The following is a 19,590-nucleotide window of genomic DNA, read 5'->3' as shown; positions in this document are numbered from 1 at the left end:
AGTCCACCAGTACGACAGACACCAGTTTACTGACCTAAACCAGTCCACCAGTACGACAGACACCAGTTTTACTGACCTAAACCAGTCCACCAGTACGACAGACACCAGTTTACTGACCTAAACCAGTCCACCAGTACGACAGACACCAGTTTACTGACCTAAACCAGTCCACCAGTACGACAGACACCAGTTTACTGACCTAAACCAGTCCACCAGTACGACAGACACCAGTTTACTGACCTAAACCAGTCCACCAGTACGAGACACCAGTTTACTGACCTAAACCAGTCCACCAGTAGAGACACCAGTTTACTGACCTAAACCAGTCCACCAGTACGACAGACACCAGTTTACTGACCTAAACCAGTCCACCAGTACGACAGACACCAGTTTACTGACCTAAACCAGTCCACCAGTACGACAGACACCAGTTTACTGACCTAAACCAGTCCACCAGTACGACAGACACCAGTTTACTGACCTAAACCAGTCCACCAGTACGACAGACACCAGTTTACTGACCTAAACCAGTCCACCAGTACGACAGACACCAGTTTACTGACCTAAACCAGTCCACCAGTACGACAGACACCAGTTTACTGACCTAAACCAGTCCACCAGTAGAGACACCAGTTTACTGACCTAAACCAGTCCACCAGTAAGACAGACACCAGTTTACTGACCTAAACCAGTCCACCAGTACGACAGACACCAGTTTACTGACCTAAACCAGTCCACCAGTACGACAGACACCAGTTTACTGACCTAAACCAGTCCACCAGTACGACAGACACCAGTTTACTGACCTAAACCAGTCCACCAGTAGAGACACCAGTTTACTGACCTAAACCAGTCCACCAGTACGACAGACACCAGTTTACTGACCTAAACCAGTCCACCAGTACGACAGACACCAGTTTACTGACCTAAACCAGTCCACCAGTACGACAGACACCAGTTTACTGACCTAAACCAGTCCACCAGTACGACAGACACCAGTTTACTGACATAAACCAGTCCACCAGTAAGACAGACACCAGTTTACTGACCTAAACCAGTCCACCAGTAAGACAGACACCAGTTTACTGACCTAAACCAGTCCACCAGTACGACAGACACCAGTTTACTGACCTAAAGCAGTCCACCAGTACGACAGACACCAGTTTACTGACCTAAACCAGTCCACCAGTACGACAGACACCAGTTTACTGACCTAAACCAGTCCACCAGTACGACAGACACCAGTTTACTGACCTAAACCAGTCCACCAGTACGACAGACACCAGTTTACTGACCTAAACCAGTCCACCAGTAGAGACACCAGTTTACTGACCTAAACCAGTCCACCAGTACGACAGACACCAGTTTACTGACCTAAACCAGTCCACCAGTGCGACAGACACCAGTTTACTGACCTAAACCAGTCCACCAATAGAGACACCAGTTTACTGACCTAAACCAGTCCACCAGTAAGACAGACACCAGTTTACTGACCTAAACCAGTCCACCAATAGAGACACCAGTTTACTGACCTAAACCAGTCCAACAGTAAGACAGACACCAGTTTACTGACCTAAACCAGTCCACCAGTACGACAGACACCAGTTTACTGACCTAAACCAGTCCACCAGTACGACAGACACCAGTTTACTGACCTAAACCAGTCCACCAGTAGAGACACCAGTTTACTGACCTAAACCAGTCCACCAGTAAGACAGACACCAGTTTACTGACCTAAACCAGTCCACCAGTACGACAGACACCAGTTTACTGACCTAAACCAGTCCACCAGTACGACAGACACCAGTTTACTGACCTAGACCAGTCCACCAGTACGACATACACCAGTTTACTGACCTAAACCAGTCCACCAGTACGACAGACACCAGTTTACTGACCTAAACCAGTCCACCAGTACGACAGACACCAGTTTACTGACCTAAACCAGTCCACCAGTAGAGACACCAGTTTACTGACCTAAACCAGTCCACCAGTAGAGACACCAGTTTACTGACCTAAACCAGTCCACCAGTAGAGACACCAGTTTACTGACGTAAACCAGTCCACCAGTAAGACAGACACCAGTTTACTGACCTAAACCAGTCCACCAGTACGACAGACACCAGTTTACTGACCTAAACCAGTCCACCAGTACGACAGACACCAGTTTACTGACCTAAACCAGTCCACCAGTACGACAGACACCAGTTTACTGACCTAAACCAGTCCACCAGTACGACAGACACCAGTTTACTGACCTAAACCAGTCCACCAGTACGACAGACACCAGTTTACTGACCTAAACCAGTCCACCATTAAGACAGACACCAGTTTACTGACCTAAACCAGTCCACCAGTACGACAGACACCAGTTTACTGACCTAAACCAGTCCACCAGTACGACAGACACCAGTTTACTGACCTAAACCAGTCCACCAGTAAGACAGACACCAGTTTACTGACCTAAACCAGTCCACCAGTACGACAGACACCAGTTTACTGACCTAAACCAGTCCACCAGTACGACAGACACCAGTTTACTGACCTAAACCAGTCCACCAGTACGACAGACACCAGTTTACTGACCTAAACCAGTCCACCAGTACGACAGACACCAGTTTACTGACCTAAACCAGTCCACCAGTAGAGACATCAGTTTACTGACCTAAACCAGTCCACCAGTAAGACAGACACCAGTTCACTGACCTAAACCAGTCCACCAGTAAGACAGACACCAGTTTACTGACCTAAACCAGTCCACCAGTACGACAGACACCAGTTTACTGATCTAAACCAGTCCACCAGTACGACAGACACCAGTTTACTGACCTAAACCAGTCCACCAGTACGACAGACACCAGTTTACTGACCTAAACCAGTCCACCAGTACGACAGACACCAGTTTACTGACCTAAACCAGTCCACCAGTACGACAGACACCAGTTTACTGACCTAAACCAGTCCACCAGTACGACAGACACCAGTTTACTGACGTAATCCAGCACGTTTCCATCCACCAGGTTTAATTGAACACACTTTCCTTGTTGAACCGTACGGTCTATGGTAGAACCCATAGACATAATATATACAGAGACGCCTTATTGTGTTCTGGAGAATGAACCAGTATCGCCGCCATGTTGGATGGGTCTCTCCATATTGGATGGGTCTCCGCCATATTGGATGGTCAACGTAGTTTCCCCACATAACTGTTTTCTGTGGAACAACACGTATATATTACACACAAAGAAATCACTTTTCGACATAACTGGTTTATAAATATTGTTAACACAGTGAATAATCTACTAAATGCAAATGATAAATTTTTACTGCTATGACGTGTTTATGGAAAAATATGATCCTGATGCTTGAGAAAGAGACGTTTACATGGTAGCATAATTATGTCCACCAAGGAGGTTATGGTTTTACCGGCTTGATCTGTTTGTCTGTTTGTGTTCAAGATAACTTAAAAAGTTGCGTACGGATTTTCATGTAATTTTCAGGATTTGTTAGAAATGGGAAAAAGAAGAACTGATCTAATTTTGGTGGTGATCTGGATCACCGTTTGGATCTATGACCGTTTTAAAGACGTTGACTGAGGTTTACACTCTGAATTTCTGAATTTCACAGTTTTGATACAAAGTTTTATTTTCAGACTTTGTACAACTGTATCTCTGTTATAACTTAATAAATGTAATAATAATGTAATAAATGTAAATAAAAAAGCAGCAACTATTCCTGTATTTTGTTCAGCATACGGTTGTAATAACCGGCCATAGATTGAAAGCAGATCGTGTGGAATTACATTTCACAAGGTTGAATTATGATTTATTAGATCAGATAAAAATAGATAAATCCAAATGCATCAATAAACAATCAAACATGTTAGCATCAAATTCATTTATACATTTATTTATATTTTAGCTACCTTATGTCTCAGTTAAATAGCATCATTAAAATATCTTAGCACGTAGTTTTTAATGCTTTACAGTGATCTGTATCATAACAATATCTCTGCCCGTTGTAACAAACCAAACTGTGAGAAAAATCAGGTAAAAATTGGTGAAGTTATAGCTGTGGTTGGACCTACACCTTACAGATAAATGCATTGGAGCCACATGGAGACCCATCCAAGATGGCGGCGCGATGAGACGTCAGCTCGAAGAGGCAGCGTGATGCTGCGTCTATGTATATTATGTCTATGGTAGAACCTATCTATATACCGCATACAGTCTATGGTAGAACCTATCTATAAACAGCATACAGTCTATGATATAACCAATCTATATACAGCATACAGTCTATGGTACAACCTATCTATATACAGCATACAGTCTATATGTACAACCTATCTATATACCGCATACAGTCTATGGTAGAACCTATCTATATACAGCATACAGTCTATGATAGAACCTATCTATATACAGCATACAGTCTATGATAGAACCTATCTATATACAGCATACAGTCTATGGTACAACCTATCTATATACAGCATACAGTCTATATGTACAACCTATCTATATACCGCATACAGTCTATGGTAGAACCTATCTATATACAGCTTACAGTCTATGATAGAACCTATCTATATACAGCATACAGTCTATGATAGAACCTATCTATATACAGCATACAGTCTATGGTAGAACCTATCTATGTACAGCATGCAGTCTATGGTAGAACCTATCTATGTACAGCAGACAGCCTATGGTAGAACCTATCTATGTACAGCAGACAGTCTATGGTAGAACCTATCTATGTACAGCATACAGTCTATGGTAGAACCTATCTATGTACAGCAGACAGTCTATGGTAGAACCTATCTATGTACAGCAGACAGTCTATGGTAGAACCCAACACGCGCGTCGCAGACGACTGACGTCCCGGAGTCACAGCTTAATGCCGTCACCACAACAACCCTGCCGTTCTGGTGGACCCTGACAGAAATGTTCGTGATTCCTGCCTGTTTATAATTGTTAGTATTATTAGTGTTGTTATTATTATTATTTATTTATTACTATTTATTTATTTATTGTGCGGGAATGTAAAAGAGAAACGACGAGAAGAGGCCCAACGACGTTTCCAGCTTATCGGTAAATGATTTAATCCTTCATGTTGTCAAAATGCTGAATGTTCTCCAGATGTTTCAGCAAAGACTTCATCCTTTCACTAGAACCAGTCTCTGACGTAGGGTTTCTGACCTCACAACCTCCAAAAGGCAATCATATGTCTCGTGTTGTCCATGTAATATCCTGTCCTTGTCCATGTCCATGTCCTGCTCCCTTCCTGTCCTTGTCCTGTCCTGTCTTGTCCTTGTCCATGTCCTGTCCATGTCCATGTCCTGTCTATGTCAAAATCCTGTCCTGTCCGTGTCCACGTCCATGTCCTGTCCATGTCCATGTCCATGTCCTGTCTATGTCAAAATCCTGTCCTGTCCTGTCCACGTCCATGTCCTGTCCATGTCCATGTGCTGTCCTGTCCATGTCCTGTCCATGTCAATGTCCTGTCCATGTCCTGTGCTGTCCATGTTCTGTCCTATCCATGTCTTGTCCTGTCCTGTCCCTGTCCTGTCCTGACCATGTCCTGTGCTTTCCATGTCCATATCCATGTCCATGTCCTGTCCTGTCTTGTCCTTGTCCATGTCCTGTCCATGTCCTGTCTATGTCAAAATCCTGTCCTGTCCGTGTCCACGTCCATGTTCTGTCCATGTCCTGTCCATGTCCATGTCCTGTCTATGTCAAAATCCTGTCCTGTCCATGTCCATGTCCTGTCCATGTCCTGTCCATGTCCATGTGCTGTCCTGTCCATGTCCTGTCCTGTCCATGTCAATGTCCTGTCCATGTCCTGTGCTGTCCATGTCTTGTCCTGTCCTGTCCTGTCCTGTCCCTGTCCTGTCCTGACCATGTCCTGTGCTTTCCATGTCCATATCCATGTCCATGTCCTGTCCTGTCCTGTCCTGTCCATGTCCATGTCCTGTCCATGTTCTGTCCTGTCCATGTCCTGTCCTCTCCTGTCCTGTCCATGTCCTGTGCTGTCCTGTCCTGTCCATGTTCTGTCCTGTCCTGTCCATGTCTTGTCCTGTCCTGTCCATGTCCTGTGCTGTCCTGTCCATGTCCTGTCCTGTCCATGTCCTCTCCTGTCCTGTCCATGTCCTGTGCTATCCATGTCCTGTCCATATCCATGTCCTGTCCATGCCCATGTCCAGTCCTGTTCATGTCCTGTCCTGTCCATGTCCTGTCTATGTCCATGTCCTGTCCATGTCCATATCCATGTCCATGTCCTGTCCATGTCCTGTCCATGTCTTGTCCTGTCCATGTCTTGTCCTGTCTTGTCCTGTCCTGTCCATGTCCTGTGCTGTCCTGTCCATGTCAATGTCCTGTCCATGTTTTGTCCTGTCCTGTCCTGTCCTTGTCCATGTCCTGTCCATGTCCTGTCCTTGTCCATGTCCTTGTCCATGTCCTGTCTATGTCCAAATCCTGTCCATGTCCACGTCCATGTCCTGTCCATGTCCTGTCCATGTCCTTGTCCATGTCCTGTCTATGTCCAAATCCTGTCCATGTCCTTGTCCATGTCCTGTCTATGTCCAAAACCTGTCCTGTCCTGTCCATGTCCATGTCTTGTCCTGTCCATGTCCTGTCCATGTTCATGTCCGTGTCCATATCCTGTCCTGTCCATGTCCTGTCCATGTCCTGTTCTGTCCATGTCAAGGACGTGGACGTGGACATGGACAGGACATGGACAGGACAAGACATGTCCTGTCCTGTCCATGTCCTGTCCATGTCCATATCCATGTCCTGTCCATGTCCTTGTCCATGTCCTGTCTATGTCCAAATCCTGTCCTGTCCATGTCTTGTCATGTCCTGTCCAGGTCCTGTCCTGTCCTGTCCTGTCCCTGTCCTGTCCTTTCCATGTCCTGTCCTGTCCATGTCCATGAACTGTCCTGTCCATGTCCCTGTCCATGTCCTGTCCATGTCCTGGCCATGTCATGTCCTGTCCAGGTCCTGGCCATGTCATGTCCCTGTCCTGTCCTTTCCATGTCCTGTCCTGTCCATATCCATGTCCTGTCCATGTCTATGTCCTGTCCATGTTTTGTCCTGTCCTGTCCATGTCCTGTGCTGTCCATGTGCTGTCCTGTCCATGTCCTGTCCTGTCCATGTCCCTGTCCTGTCCATGTCCTGTGCTGTCCAGGTCCATATCCATGTCCTGTCCATGTCCAGGTCCTGTCCATGTCCTGTCCATGTTCTGTCCATATCCATGTCCTGTCCAAGTCCTGTCCATGTTCTGTCCATATCCATGTCCTGTCCAAGTCCTGTCCATGTTCTGTCCATGTCTTGTCCTGTCCTGTCCCTGTCCTGTCCTTTCCATGTCCTGTGCTGTCCATGTTCTGTCCTGTCCATGTCTTGTCCTGTCCTGTAAATGGACTTGGTAAATGGACTTGTACTTCTATAGCGCTTTTCTAGTCATACAGACCACTCAAAGCGCTTTACACTACTTGTCACATTCACCCATTTGCACACACACTCACTCAACACACTCATACCCCGATAGGCACATCGGGGGGCAGTTTGGGGTTCAGTGTCTTGCCCTAGGACACTTTGGCATTTCAGGGGAAGCCTGGAATCGATCCCCCAACTTACCAGTTGAAGGACAACTGCTCTTCCTCCTGAGCTACAGCCGCCTGTCCCTGTCCTGTACTTTCCATGTCCTGTGCTGTCCTGTCCATGTCCTGTCCATGTCAATGTCCTGACCATGTCCTGTGCTTTCCATGTTCATATTCATGTCCTGTCCTGTCCATGTCCTGTCCATGTTCTGTCCCGTCCATGTCCATGTCCTGTCCATGTTCTGTCCCGTCCATGTCCTGTCCTGTCCATGTGCTGTCATGTCCTGTCCATGTGCTGTCATGTCCTGTCCTGTCCATGTCTTGTCCTGTCCTGTCCCTGTCCTGTCCTGACCATGTCCTGTCCTGTCCATGTCAATGTCCTGTCCATGTCCTGTGCTGTCCATGTTCTGTCCTGTCCATGTCTTGTCCTGTCCATGTCCTGTCCTGTCCATGTCCTGTGCTGTCCATGTCCTGTGCTGTCCTGTCCTGTCCATGTCCTGTGCTGTCCTGTCCATGTCCTGTCCTTTCCATGTCCTCTCCTGTCCTGTCCATGTCCTGTGCTGTCCATGTGCTGTCCATGTCCTGTCCATATCCATGTCCTGTCCATGCCCATGTCCTGTCCTGTCCATGTCCTGTCTATATCCATGTCCTGTCCATGTCCATATCCATGTCCATGTCCTGTCCATGTCCATGTCCTGTCCTGTCCATGTCTTGTCCTGTCTTGTCCTGTCCTGTCCTGTGCTGTCCTGTCCATGTCAATGTCCTGTCCATGTCTTGTCCTGTCCTGTCCTTGTCCATGTCCATGTCCTGTCCATGTCTTGTCCATGTCCTGTCCTTGTCCATGTCCATGTCCTGTCCATGTCTTGTCCATGTCCTGTCCTTGTCCATGTCCTGTCCTTGTCCATGTCCTGTCTATGTCCAAATCCTGTCTATGTCCAAATCCTGTCCTTGTCCATGTCCTGTCCATGTCCTTGTCCATGTCCTGTCTATGTCCAAATCCTGTCTATGTCCAAATCCTGTCCATGTCCTGTCCTGTCCATGTCCTGTGCTGTCCATGTGCTGTCCTGTCCATGTCTTGTCCATGTCCTGTCCTTGTCCAAATCCTGTCTATGTCCAAATCCTGTCCATGTCCTGTCCTGTCCATGTCCTGTGCTGTCCATGTGCTGTCCTGTCCTGTCCATGTTCTGTCCTGTCCATGTCTTGTCCTGTCCTGTCCATGTCCTGTCCTGTCCATGTCCTCTCCTGTCCTGTCCATGTCCTGTGCTGTCCATGTCCTGTCCATGTCCATATCCATGTCCTGTCCATGCCCATGTCCTGTCCTGTCCATGTCCTGTCTATGTCCATGTCCTGTCCATGTCCATATCCATGTCCATATCCATGTCCATGTCCTGTCCATGTCCATGTCCTGTCCTGTCCATGTCTTGTCCTGTCTTGTCCTGTCCATTCCATGTCCTGTGCTGTCCTGTCCATGTCAATGTCCTGTCCATGTCTTGTCCTGTCCTGTCCTTGTCCATGTCCATGTCCTGTCCATGTCTTGTCCTGTCCTGTCCTTGTCCATGTCCATGTCCTGTCCATGTCTTGTCCATGTCCTGTCCTTGTCCATGTCCTGTCTATGTCCAAATCCTGTCTATGTCCAAATCCTGTCCTTGTCCATGTCCTGTCTATGTCCAAATCCTGTCCTGTCCATGTCCTTGTCCATGTCCTGTCTATGTCCAAAACCTGTCTTGTCCTGTCCATGTATTGTCCAGGTCCTGTCTTGTCCATGTCCATGTCTTGTCCTTTCCATGTCCTGTCCATGTCCACGTCCATGTCCTGTCATTGTCCATGTCCTGTCTATGTCCAAATCCTGTCCTGTCCATGTCCTTGTCCATGTCCTGTCTATGTCCAAAACCTGTCCTGTCCATGTCCATGTATTGTCCAGGTCCTGTCTTGTCCATGTCCCTGTCCATGTCCATGTCAATGTCCTGTCCATGTCCTGTGCTTTCCATGTCCATGTCCTGTCCTGTTCATGTCCTTGTCCATGTCCTGTCTATGTCCAAATCCTGTCCATGTCCACGTCCATGTCCTGTCATTGTCCATGTCCTGTCTATATCCAAATCCTGTCCTGTCCATGTCCTTGTCCATGTCCTGTCTATGTCCAAAACCTGTCCTGTCCATGTCCATGTATTGTCCAGGTACTTACTTGTTCATGTCCGTGTCCATATCCTGTCCTGTCCATGTCCATGAACTGTCCATGTCCTGTTCTGTCCTATCCATGTCCTGTCCATGTCCGTGTCCTGTCCATGTCCTGTCCTATCCATGTCCTGTCCATGTCCTGTCTATGTCCAAATCCTGTCTATGTCCAAATCCTGTCCATGTCCTGTCCTGTCCATGTCCTGTGCTGTCCATGTGCTGTCCTGTCCTATCTATGTTCTGTCCTGTCCATGTCTTGTCCTGTCCTGTCCTGTCCATGTCCTGTGCTGTCCTGTCCATGTCCTGTCCTTTCCATGTCCTCTCCTGTCCTGTCCATGTCCTGTGCTGTCCATGTGCTGTCCATGTCCTGTCCATGTCCATATCCATGTCCTGTCCATGCCCATGTCCTGTCCTGTCCATGTCCTGTCTATGTCCATGTCCTGTCCATGTCCATATCCATGTCCATATCCATGTCCATGTCCTGTCCATGTCCATGTCCTGTCCATGTCTTGTCCTGTCTTGTCCTGTCCTGTCCATGTCCTGTGCTGTCCTGTCCATGTCAATGTCCTGTCCATGTCTTGTCCTGTCCTGTCCTTGTCCATGTCCATGTCCTGTCCATGTCTTGTCCATGTCCTGTCCTTGTCCATGTCCATGTCCTGTCCATGTCCTGTCCTTGTCCATGTCCTGTCCTTGTCCATGTCCTGTCTATGTCCAAATCCTGTCCTTGTCCATGTCCTGTCCATGTCCTTGTCCATGTCCTGTCTATGTCCAAATCCTGTCTATGTCCAAATCCTGTCCATGTCCTGTCCTGTCCATGTCCTGTGCTGTCCATGTGCTGTCCTGTCCTGTCCATGTTCTGTCCTGTCCATGTCTTGTCCTGTCCTGTCCATGTCCTGTGCTGTCCTGTCCATGTCCTGTCCTGTCCATGTCCTGTGCTGTCCATGTCCTGTCCATGTCCATATCCATGTCCTGTCCATGCCCATGTCCTGTCCTGTCCATGTCCTGTCTATGTCCATGTCCTGTCCATGTCCATATCCATGTCCATGTCCATGTCCTGTCCATGTCCATGTCCTGTCCTGTCCATATCTTGTCCTGTCTTGTCCTGTCCTGTCCATGTCCTGTGCTGTCCTGTCCATGTCAATGTCCTGTCCATGTCTTGTCCTGTCCTGTCCTTGTCCATGTCCATGTCCTGTCCATGTCTTGTCCTGTCCTGTCCATGTCTTGTCCATGTCCTGTCCTTGTCCATGTCCTGTCTATGTCCAAATCCTGTCTATGTCCAAATCCTGTCCTTGTCCATGTCCTATGTCCAAATCCTGTCCTGTCCATGTCCTTGTCCATGTCCTGTCTATGTCCAAAACCTGTCTTGTCCTGTCCATGTATTGTCCAGGTCCTGTCTTGTCCATGTCCATGTCTTGTCCTTTCCATGTCCTGTCCATGTCCACGTCCATGTCCTGTCTATGTCCAAATCCTGTCCTGTCCATGTCCTTGTCCATGTCCTGTCTATGTCCAAAACCTGTCCTGTCCATGTCCATGTATTGTCCAGGTCCTGTCTTGTCCATGTCCCTGTCCATGTCCATGTCAATGTCCTGTCCATGTCCTGTGCTTTCCATGTCCATGTCCTGTCCTGTTCATGTCCTTGTCCATGTCCTGTCTATGTCCAAATCCTGTCCATGTCCACGTCCATGTCCTGTCATTGTCCATGTCCTGTCTATATCCAAATCCTGTCCTGTCCATGTCCTTGTCCATGTCCTGTCTATGTCCAAAACCTGTCCTGTCCATGTCCATGTATTGTCCAGGTACTTACTTGTTCATGTCCGTGTCCATATCCTGTCCTGTCCATGTCCATGAACTGTCCATGTCCTGTTCTGTCCTATCCATGTCCTGTCCATGTCCGTGTCCTGTCCATGTCCTGTCCTATCCATGTCCTGTCCATGTCCATGTCCTGTCCATGTCTTGTCCTGTCCTGTCCATGTCCTGTCCTGTCCATGTCCATATCCATGTCCTGTCCATGTCTATGTCCTGTCCATGTCCTGTCCTGTCCAGTCCATGTCCTGTCTATGTCCATGTCCATATGCATGTCCATATCCATGTCCATGTCCTGTCCATGTCCTGTGCTGTCCATGTCAATGTCCTGTCCATGTCCTGTCCTGTCCATGTCCATGTCGCTGTCCATGTCCTGTCCATGTCCTCTCCTGTCCTGTCCATGTCCTGTGCTGTCCGTGTCCTGTCCATGTCCATATCCATGTCCTGTCCATGTCTATGTCCTGTCCATGTCCTGTCTATGTCCATGTCCTGTGCTGTCCGTGTCCTGTCCATGTCCTGTCCATGTCTATGTCCTGTCCATGTCTATGTCATGTCCATGTCCTGTCTATGTCCATGTCCATATGCATGTCCATATCCATGTCCTGTCCATGTCCTGTCCATGTCCCTGTCCTGTCCATGTCCTGTCCATATCCATGTCCTGTCCATGTCCATATCCATGTCCTGTCCATGTCCATGTCCTGTGCTGTCCATATTCTGTCCATGTCTTGTCCTGTCCTGTCCTTTCCATGTCCTCTGCTGTCCTGTCCATGTCCTGTCCATGTCAATGTCCTGTCCATGTCTTGTCCTGTCCTGTCCCTGTCCTTTCCATGTCCTGTGCTGTCCTGTCCATGTCCTGTCCATGTCAATGTCCTGACCATGTCCTGTGCTTTCCATGTCCATATCCATGTCCTGTCCATGTTCTGTCCCGTCCATGTCCTGTCCTGTCCATGTCCTCTCCTGTCCTCTCCATGTCCTGTGCTGTCCATGTGCTGTCCTGTCCATGTTCTGTCCTGTCCATGTCTTGTCCTTTCCATGTCCTGTGCTGTCCTTTCCATGTCCATGTCCTGTCCATGTCCTCTCCTGTCCTGTCCATGTCCTGTCCATGTCCATATCCATGTCCTGTCCATGTCCTGTGCTGTCCATATTCTGTCCATGTCTTGTCCTGTCCTGTCCTTTCCATGTCCTCTGCTGTCCTGTCCATGTCCTGTCCATGTCAATGTCCTGTCCATGTCTTGTCCTGTCCTTTCCATGTCCTGTGCTGTCCTGTCCATGTCCTGTCCATGTCAATGTCCTGACCATGTCCTGTGCTTTCCATGTCCATATCCATGTCCTGTCCATGTTCTGTCCCGTCCATGTCCTGTCCTGTCCATGTCCTCTCCTGTCCTGTCCATGTCCTGTGCTGTCCATGTGCTGTCCTGTCCTGTCCATGTCCTGTCCATGTTCTGTCCTGTCCATGTCTTGTCCTTTCCATGTCCTGTGCTGTCCTTTCCATGTCCATGTCCTGTCCATGTCCTCTCCTGTCCTGTCCATGTCCTGTCCATATCCATGTCCTGTCCATGTCCATGTCCTGTGCTGTCCATATTCTGTCCATGTCTTGTCCTGTCCTGTCCTTTCCATGTCCTCTGCTGTCCTGTCCATGTCAATGTCCTGTCCATGTCTTGTCCTGTCCTGTCCCTGTCCTTTCCATGTCCTGTGCTGTCCTGTCCATGTCCTGTCCATGTCAATGTCCTGACCATGTCCTGTGCTTTCCATGTCCATATCCATGTCCTGTCCATGTTCTGTCCCGTCCATGTCCTGTCCTGTCCATGTCCTCTCCTGTCCTGTCCATGTCCTGTGCTGTCCATGTGCTGTCCTGTCCTGTCCATGTCCTGTCCATGTTCTGTCCTGTCCATGTCTTGTCCTTTCCATGTCCTGTGCTGTCCTTTCCATGTCCATGTCCTGTCCATGTCCTCTCCTGTCCTGTCCATGTCCTGTCCATATCCATGTCCTGTCCATGTCCATGTCCTGTGCTGTCCATATTCTGTCCATGTCTTGTCCTGTCCTGTCCTTTCCATGTCCTCTGCTGTCCTGTCCATGTCCTGTCCATGTCAATGTCCTGTCCATGTCTTGTCCTGTCCTGTCCCTGTCCTTTCCATGTCCTGTGCTGTCCTGTCCATGTCCTGTCCATGTCAATGTCCTGACCATGTCCTGTGCTTTCCATGTCCATATCCATGTCCTGTCCATGTTCTGTCCCGTCCATGTCCTGTCCTGTCCATGTCCTCTCCTGTCCTGTCCATGTCCTGTGCTGTCCATGTGCTGTCCTGTCCTGTCCATGTCCTGTCCATGTTCTGTCCTGTCCATGTCTTGTCCTTTCCATGTCCTGTGCTGTCCTTTCCATGTCCATGTCCTGTCCATGTCCTCTCCTGTCCTGTCCATGTCCTGTCCATGTCCATATCCATGTCCTGTCCATGTCCATGTCCTGTGCTGTCCATATTCTGTCCATGTCTTGTCCTGTCCTGTCCTTTCCATGTCCTCTGCTGTCCTGTCCATGTCCTGTCCATGTCAATGTCCTGTCCATGTCTTGTCCTGTCCTGTCCCTGTCCTTTCCATGTCCTGTGCTGTCCTGTCCATGTCCTGTCCATGTCAATGTCCTGACCATGTCCTGTGCTTTCCATGTCCATATCCATGTCCTGTCCATGTTCTGTCCCGTCCATGTCCTGTCCTGTCCATGTCCTCTCCTGTCCTATCCATGTCCTGTGCTGTCCATGTGCTGTCCTGTCCATGTCCTGTCCATGTTCTGTCCTGTCCATGTCTTGTCCTTTCCATGTCCATGTCCTGTGCCTTCCATGTGCTGTCCATGTCCATATCCATGTCCTGTCCTGTCCATGTCTTGTCCTGTCCATGTCCATGTCTTGTCCTGTCTTGTCCTGTCCTGTCCATGTCCTGTGCTGTCCATGTGCTGTCCTGTTCTGTCCATGTCCTGTCCTGTCCATGTCCTGTCTTGTCCATGTCCTGTGCTGTCCATGTCTTGTCCTGTCCTGTCCATGTCTTGTCCTTTCCATGTCCTTTCCTGTCCTGTCCATGTCCTTGTCCATGTCCTGTCTATGTCCTGTCCTGTCCATGTCCATGTATTGTCCAGGTCCTGTCCATGTCCATGTCTTGTCCTGTCCTTGTCCATGTCCATGTCCACGTCCATGTCTTGTCCTGTCCTTGTCCATGTCCTGTCCTGTCCAAATCCTGTCCATATCCACGTCCATGTCTTGTCCATGTCCTGTCCATGTCCTTGTCCATGTCCTGTCTATGTCCAAATCCTGTCCATGTCCTTGTCCATGTCCTGTCTATGTCCAAAACCTGTCCTGTCCTGTCCATGTCCATGTATTGTCCAGGTCCTGTCCATGTCTTGTCCTGTCTTGTCCTGTCCTGTCCATGTCCTGTGCTGTCCATGTCCTGTCCTGTTCTGTCCATGTCCTGTCCTGTCTTGTCCATGTCCTGTGCTGTCCATGTCTTGTCCTGTCCTGTCCATGTCTTGTCCTTTCCATGTCCTTTCCTGTCCTGTCCATGTCCTTGTCCATGTCCTGTCTATGTTCAAAACCTGTCCTGTCCTGTCCATGTCTTGTCCTGTCCTTGTCCATGTCCATGTACTGTCCATGTCCTGTCCTGTCCAAATCCTGTCCATGTCCACGTCCATGTCTTGTCCTGTCCTTGTCCATGTCCTTGTCCATGTCCTGTCTATGTCCAAATCCTGTCCATGTCCTTGTCCATGTCCTGTCTATGTCCAAAACCTGTCCTGTCCTGTCCATGTCCATGTATTGTCCAGGTCCTGTCTTGTCCATGTCCATGACTTGTCATGTCCGTTTCCATATCCTGTCCTGTCCATGTCCTGTCCTTGTCCATGTCCTGTCTATGTCCAAAACCTGTCCTGTCCATGTCCATGTATTGTCCAGGTCCTGTCTTGTCCTTGTCCATGTCCTGTCCTGTCCAAATCCTGTCCATGTCCACGTCCATGTCTTGTCCTGTCCTTGTCCATGTCCTTGTCCATGTCCTGTCTATGTCCAAATCCTGTCCATGTACTTGTCCATGTCCTGTCTATGTCCAAAACCTGTCCTGTCCATGTCCATGTATTGTCCAGGTCCTGTCCATGTCCATGTCTTGTCCTGTCCTTGTCCATGTCCATGTCCTGTCCATGTCTTGTCCTGTCCTTGTCCATGTCCTGTCCTGTCCAAATCCTGTCCATGTCCACGTCCATGTCTTGTCCTGTCCTTGTCCATGTCCTGTCCATGTCCTTGTCCTGTCTGTCCAAATCCTGTCCATGTCCTTGTCCATGTCTTGTCCTGTCCATGTCCATGTCCTGTCCATGAACTGTCCATTTTCTGTCCTGTCCATGTCCTGTCCATGTCCCTGTCCTGTCCATGTCCTGTCCATGTCAATGTCCTGTGCTTTCCATGTCCAAATCCTGTCCTGTCCATGTCCTTGTCCATGTCCTGTCTATGTCCATGTATTGTCCAGGTCCTGTCTTGTCCATGTCCATGTCTTGTCATGTCCTGTCCATGTTCATGTCCGTGTCCATATCCTGTCCTGTCCATGTCCTGTTCTGTCCTATCCATGTCCTGTCCATGTCCGTGTCCTGTCTGTCCAAATCCTGTCCATGTCCTTGTCCATGTCCTGTCTATGTCCAAATCCTGTCCTGTCCATGTTCATGTCCGTGTCCATATCCTGTCCTTTCCATGTCCATGAACTGTCCATGTCCATCAACTGTCCATGTCCTGTCCTGTCCATGTCCTGTCTATGTCCATGTCCATATCCATGTCCTGTCCATGTCCTGTGCTGTCCATGTCAATGTCCTGTCCATGTCCTGTCCATGTCCCTGTCCATGTCCTGTCCATGTCCTGTCCTGTCCATGTCCTGTGCTGTCCGTGTCCTGTCCATGTCCTGTCTATGTCCATGTCCTGTGCTGTCCGTGTCCTGTCCATGTCCATATCCATGTCCTGTCCATGTCTATGTCCTGTCCATGTCTATGTCATGTCCATGTCCTGTCTATGTCCATGTCCATATGCATGTCCATATCCATATGCATGTCCATATCCATGTCCTGTCCATGTCCTGTGCTGTCCATGTGCTGTCATGTCCTGTCCATGTCAATGTCCTGTCCCTGTCCTGTCCATGTCCTGTGCTGTCCATGTCCTGTCCATGTTCTGTGCTGTCCATATTCTGTCCATGTCTTGTCCTGTCCTGTCCCTGTCCTGTCCTTTCCATGTCCTCTGCTGTCCTGTCCATGTCAATGTCCTGTCCTGTGCTGTCCCTGTCCTTTCCATGTCCTGTGCTGTCCTGTCCTGTCCATGTCAATGTCCTGACCATGTCCTGTGCTTTCCATGTCCTGTCCATGTCCATGTCCTGTCCATGTTCTGTCCCGTCCATGTCCTGTCCTGTCCATGTCCTCTCCTGTCCTGTCCATGTGCTGTGCTGTCCATGTGCTGTCCTGTCCATGTTCTGTCCTGTCCATGTCTTGTCCTTTCCATGTCCTGTGCTGTCCTTTCCATGTCCTGTCCTGTCCATGTCCTCTCCTGTCCTGTCCATGTCCTGTGCCTTCCATGTGCTGTCCATGTCCTGTCCATGTCCATATCCATGTCCTGTCCTGTCCATGTCATGTCCATGTCCTGTCTGTGTCCATGTCCATATGCATGTCCATATCCATGTCCTGTCCATGTCCTGTCCTGTCCATGTCTTGTCCTGTCCTGTCCATGTCTCGTCCTGTCTTGTCCTGTCCTGTCCATGTCCTGTGCTGTCCATGTGCTGTCCTGTTCTGTCCATGTCCTGTCCTGTCCATGTCCTGTGCTGTCCATGTCTTGTCCTGTCCTGTCCATGTCTTGTCCTTTCCATGTCCTTTCCTGTCCTGTCCATGTCCTGTCCATGTCCATGTCTCTTCCTGTCCTTGTCCATGTCCTGTCCTGTCCATGTCTTGTCCTGTCCTTGTCCATGTCCTGTCCTGTCCAAATCCTGTCCATGTCCTTGTCCATGTCCTGTCTATGTCCAAATCCTGTCCATGTCCTTGTCCATGTCCTGTCTATGTCCAAATCCTGTCCATGTCCTTGTCCATGTCCTGTCTATGTCCAAAACCTGTCCTGTCCATGTCCTTGTCCATGTCCTGTCCATGTCCATGTATTGTCCAGGTCCTGTCTTGTCCATGTCCATGACTTGTCATGTCCTGTCCATGTTCATGTCCGTGTCAATATCCTGTCCTGTCCATGTCCTGTCCTTGTCATGTCCTGTCCTGTCCTTGTCCATGTCCTGTCCATGTCCAAATCCTGTCCATGTCTTGTCCTGTCCATGTCCATGTCCTGTCCATGAACTGTCCTGTCCATGTCCATGTCAATGTCCTGTCCATGTCCTGTGCTTTCCATGTCCATGTCCTGTCCTGTTCATGTCCTTGTCCATGTCCTGTCTATGTCCAAATCCTGTCCATGTCCTGTCCTTGTCCATGTCCTGTCTATGTCCAAATCCTGTCCTGTCCATGTCCTTGTCCATGTCCTGTCTATGTCCAAAACCTGTCCTGTCCATGTATTGTCCATGTCTTGTCATGTCCTGTCCATGTTCATGTCCGTGTCCATATCCTGTCCTGTCCATGTCCATGAACTGTCCATGTCCTGTTCTGTCCTATCCATGTCCATGTCCTGTCCATGTCCGTGTCCTGTCCTATCCATGTCCATGTCCTGTCCATGTCCATGTCCTGTCCATGTCTTGTCCTGTCCTGTCCATGTCTTGTCCTGTCCTGTCCATGTCTTGTCTTGTCCTGTCCTGTCCATGTCTTGTCTTGTCCTGTTCTGTCAATGTCCATGTCCTGTGCTGTCCATGTCCATGTCTTGTCCTTTCCATGTCTTGTCCTGTCCTGTCCATGTCTTGTCCTGTCCTGTCCATGTCCTGTGCTGTCCATGTCCTGTCCTGTTCTGTCCATGTCCTGTCCTGTCCTATCCATGTCCTGTCTTGTCCTGTCCTGTCCATGTCCTGTGCTGTCCATGTCCTGTCCTGTCCTGTCCATGTCTTGTCTTGTCCTGTCCTGTCTTGTCCTGTCCTTTCCAGTCCATGTCCTGTCCTTTCCAGTCCATGTCCTGTCCTTGTCCATGTCCTGTCCTTGTCTTGTCTTGTCTTGTCCTGTCCTGTCCTGTCCTGTCCATGTCCTGTCCTGTCCATGTCTTGTCTTGTCCTGTCCTGTCCTGTCCATGTCTTGTCCTGTCCTGTCCATGTCTTGTCCTGTCCTGTCCATGTCCTGTCCTGTCCTGTCCATGTCCTGTCCTGTCCTGTCCATGTCTTGTCCTGTCCTGTCCTGTCCATGTCTTGTCCTGTCCTGTCCTGTCCATGTCCTGTCCTGTCCTGTCCATGTCTTGTCTTGTCCTGTCCATGTCCTGTCTTGTCCTGTCCATGTCCTGTCTTGTCCATGTCCTTTCCTGTCCTGTCCTGTCCTGTCCAGTCCATGTCCATGTCCATGTCCATGTCCTGTCCATGTCTCCTTTAACTTCTTTCTAACTTCTATCTAATGTTAACCAACCACTCACTTTAGCGCACAATATCTTCCCAAACCACTCTTCTATATATTGCATTTATTTTCGGGATCTTTGGCTTTCTGTTTACTGACTTAAACAGCTCAAGCACTCGGTTTTAGCATGGCTGCTAGCTCTCTTCCCACACCCCGGTCCCCTGCCTTTTCTTGCTCGGTGTGTCTGATGTTTAGCTACTCCTCCGCCTCCTTTAGTGATAACGGTAGGTGTATTAAGTGTAGCAGCTTGGCAGCTTTGGAGGCGAGGCTCTGTGAGTTAGAAGCCCAGCTCCGCACTCAGTTAGGGAAGCAGTTAGTCAGCAAGCCCCCATTAGCCAGTGCGGAGCTACCAGTTGGGTTTTCACAAAATGTCCATGGAGCCACTCACTCTCATGGTCATACTCTTGATCTGGTTCTAACATCGGGTATTGAGACTGATAAGCTCAAAGTATTTCCTCAAAACCCTGTCTTGTCCGATCACTTCTTATTAACCTTTGAATTCACT

General features: G+C 49.0%; 1 protein-coding gene across 1 annotated transcript in view; it reads left to right on the top strand.

Annotated features, from left to right (window-relative positions):
- The first annotated feature begins 4,901 nt into the window (after nucleotides 1-4,901).
- Nucleotides 4,902-19,590, top strand: part of cUnh10orf88 (chromosome Un C10orf88 homolog) — a 67,576-nt gene continuing 52,887 nt past the window's right edge. Inside the window, exons 1-2 of the mRNA XM_079260978.1 lie at nucleotides 4,902-4,951; nucleotides 5,055-5,096. The gene's annotated coding sequence lies outside the window, so the exon portion shown is untranslated. The remainder of the gene's footprint in view (nucleotides 4,952-5,054; nucleotides 5,097-19,590) is intronic.

Source organism: Telmatherina bonti (assembly GCF_933228915.1).
Source record: "Telmatherina bonti genome assembly, chromosome: 21".
Lineage (NCBI taxonomy): Eukaryota > Metazoa > Chordata > Actinopteri > Atheriniformes > Telmatherinidae > Telmatherina > Telmatherina bonti.
This window is presented reverse-complemented; position numbering and strand designations above follow the sequence as displayed.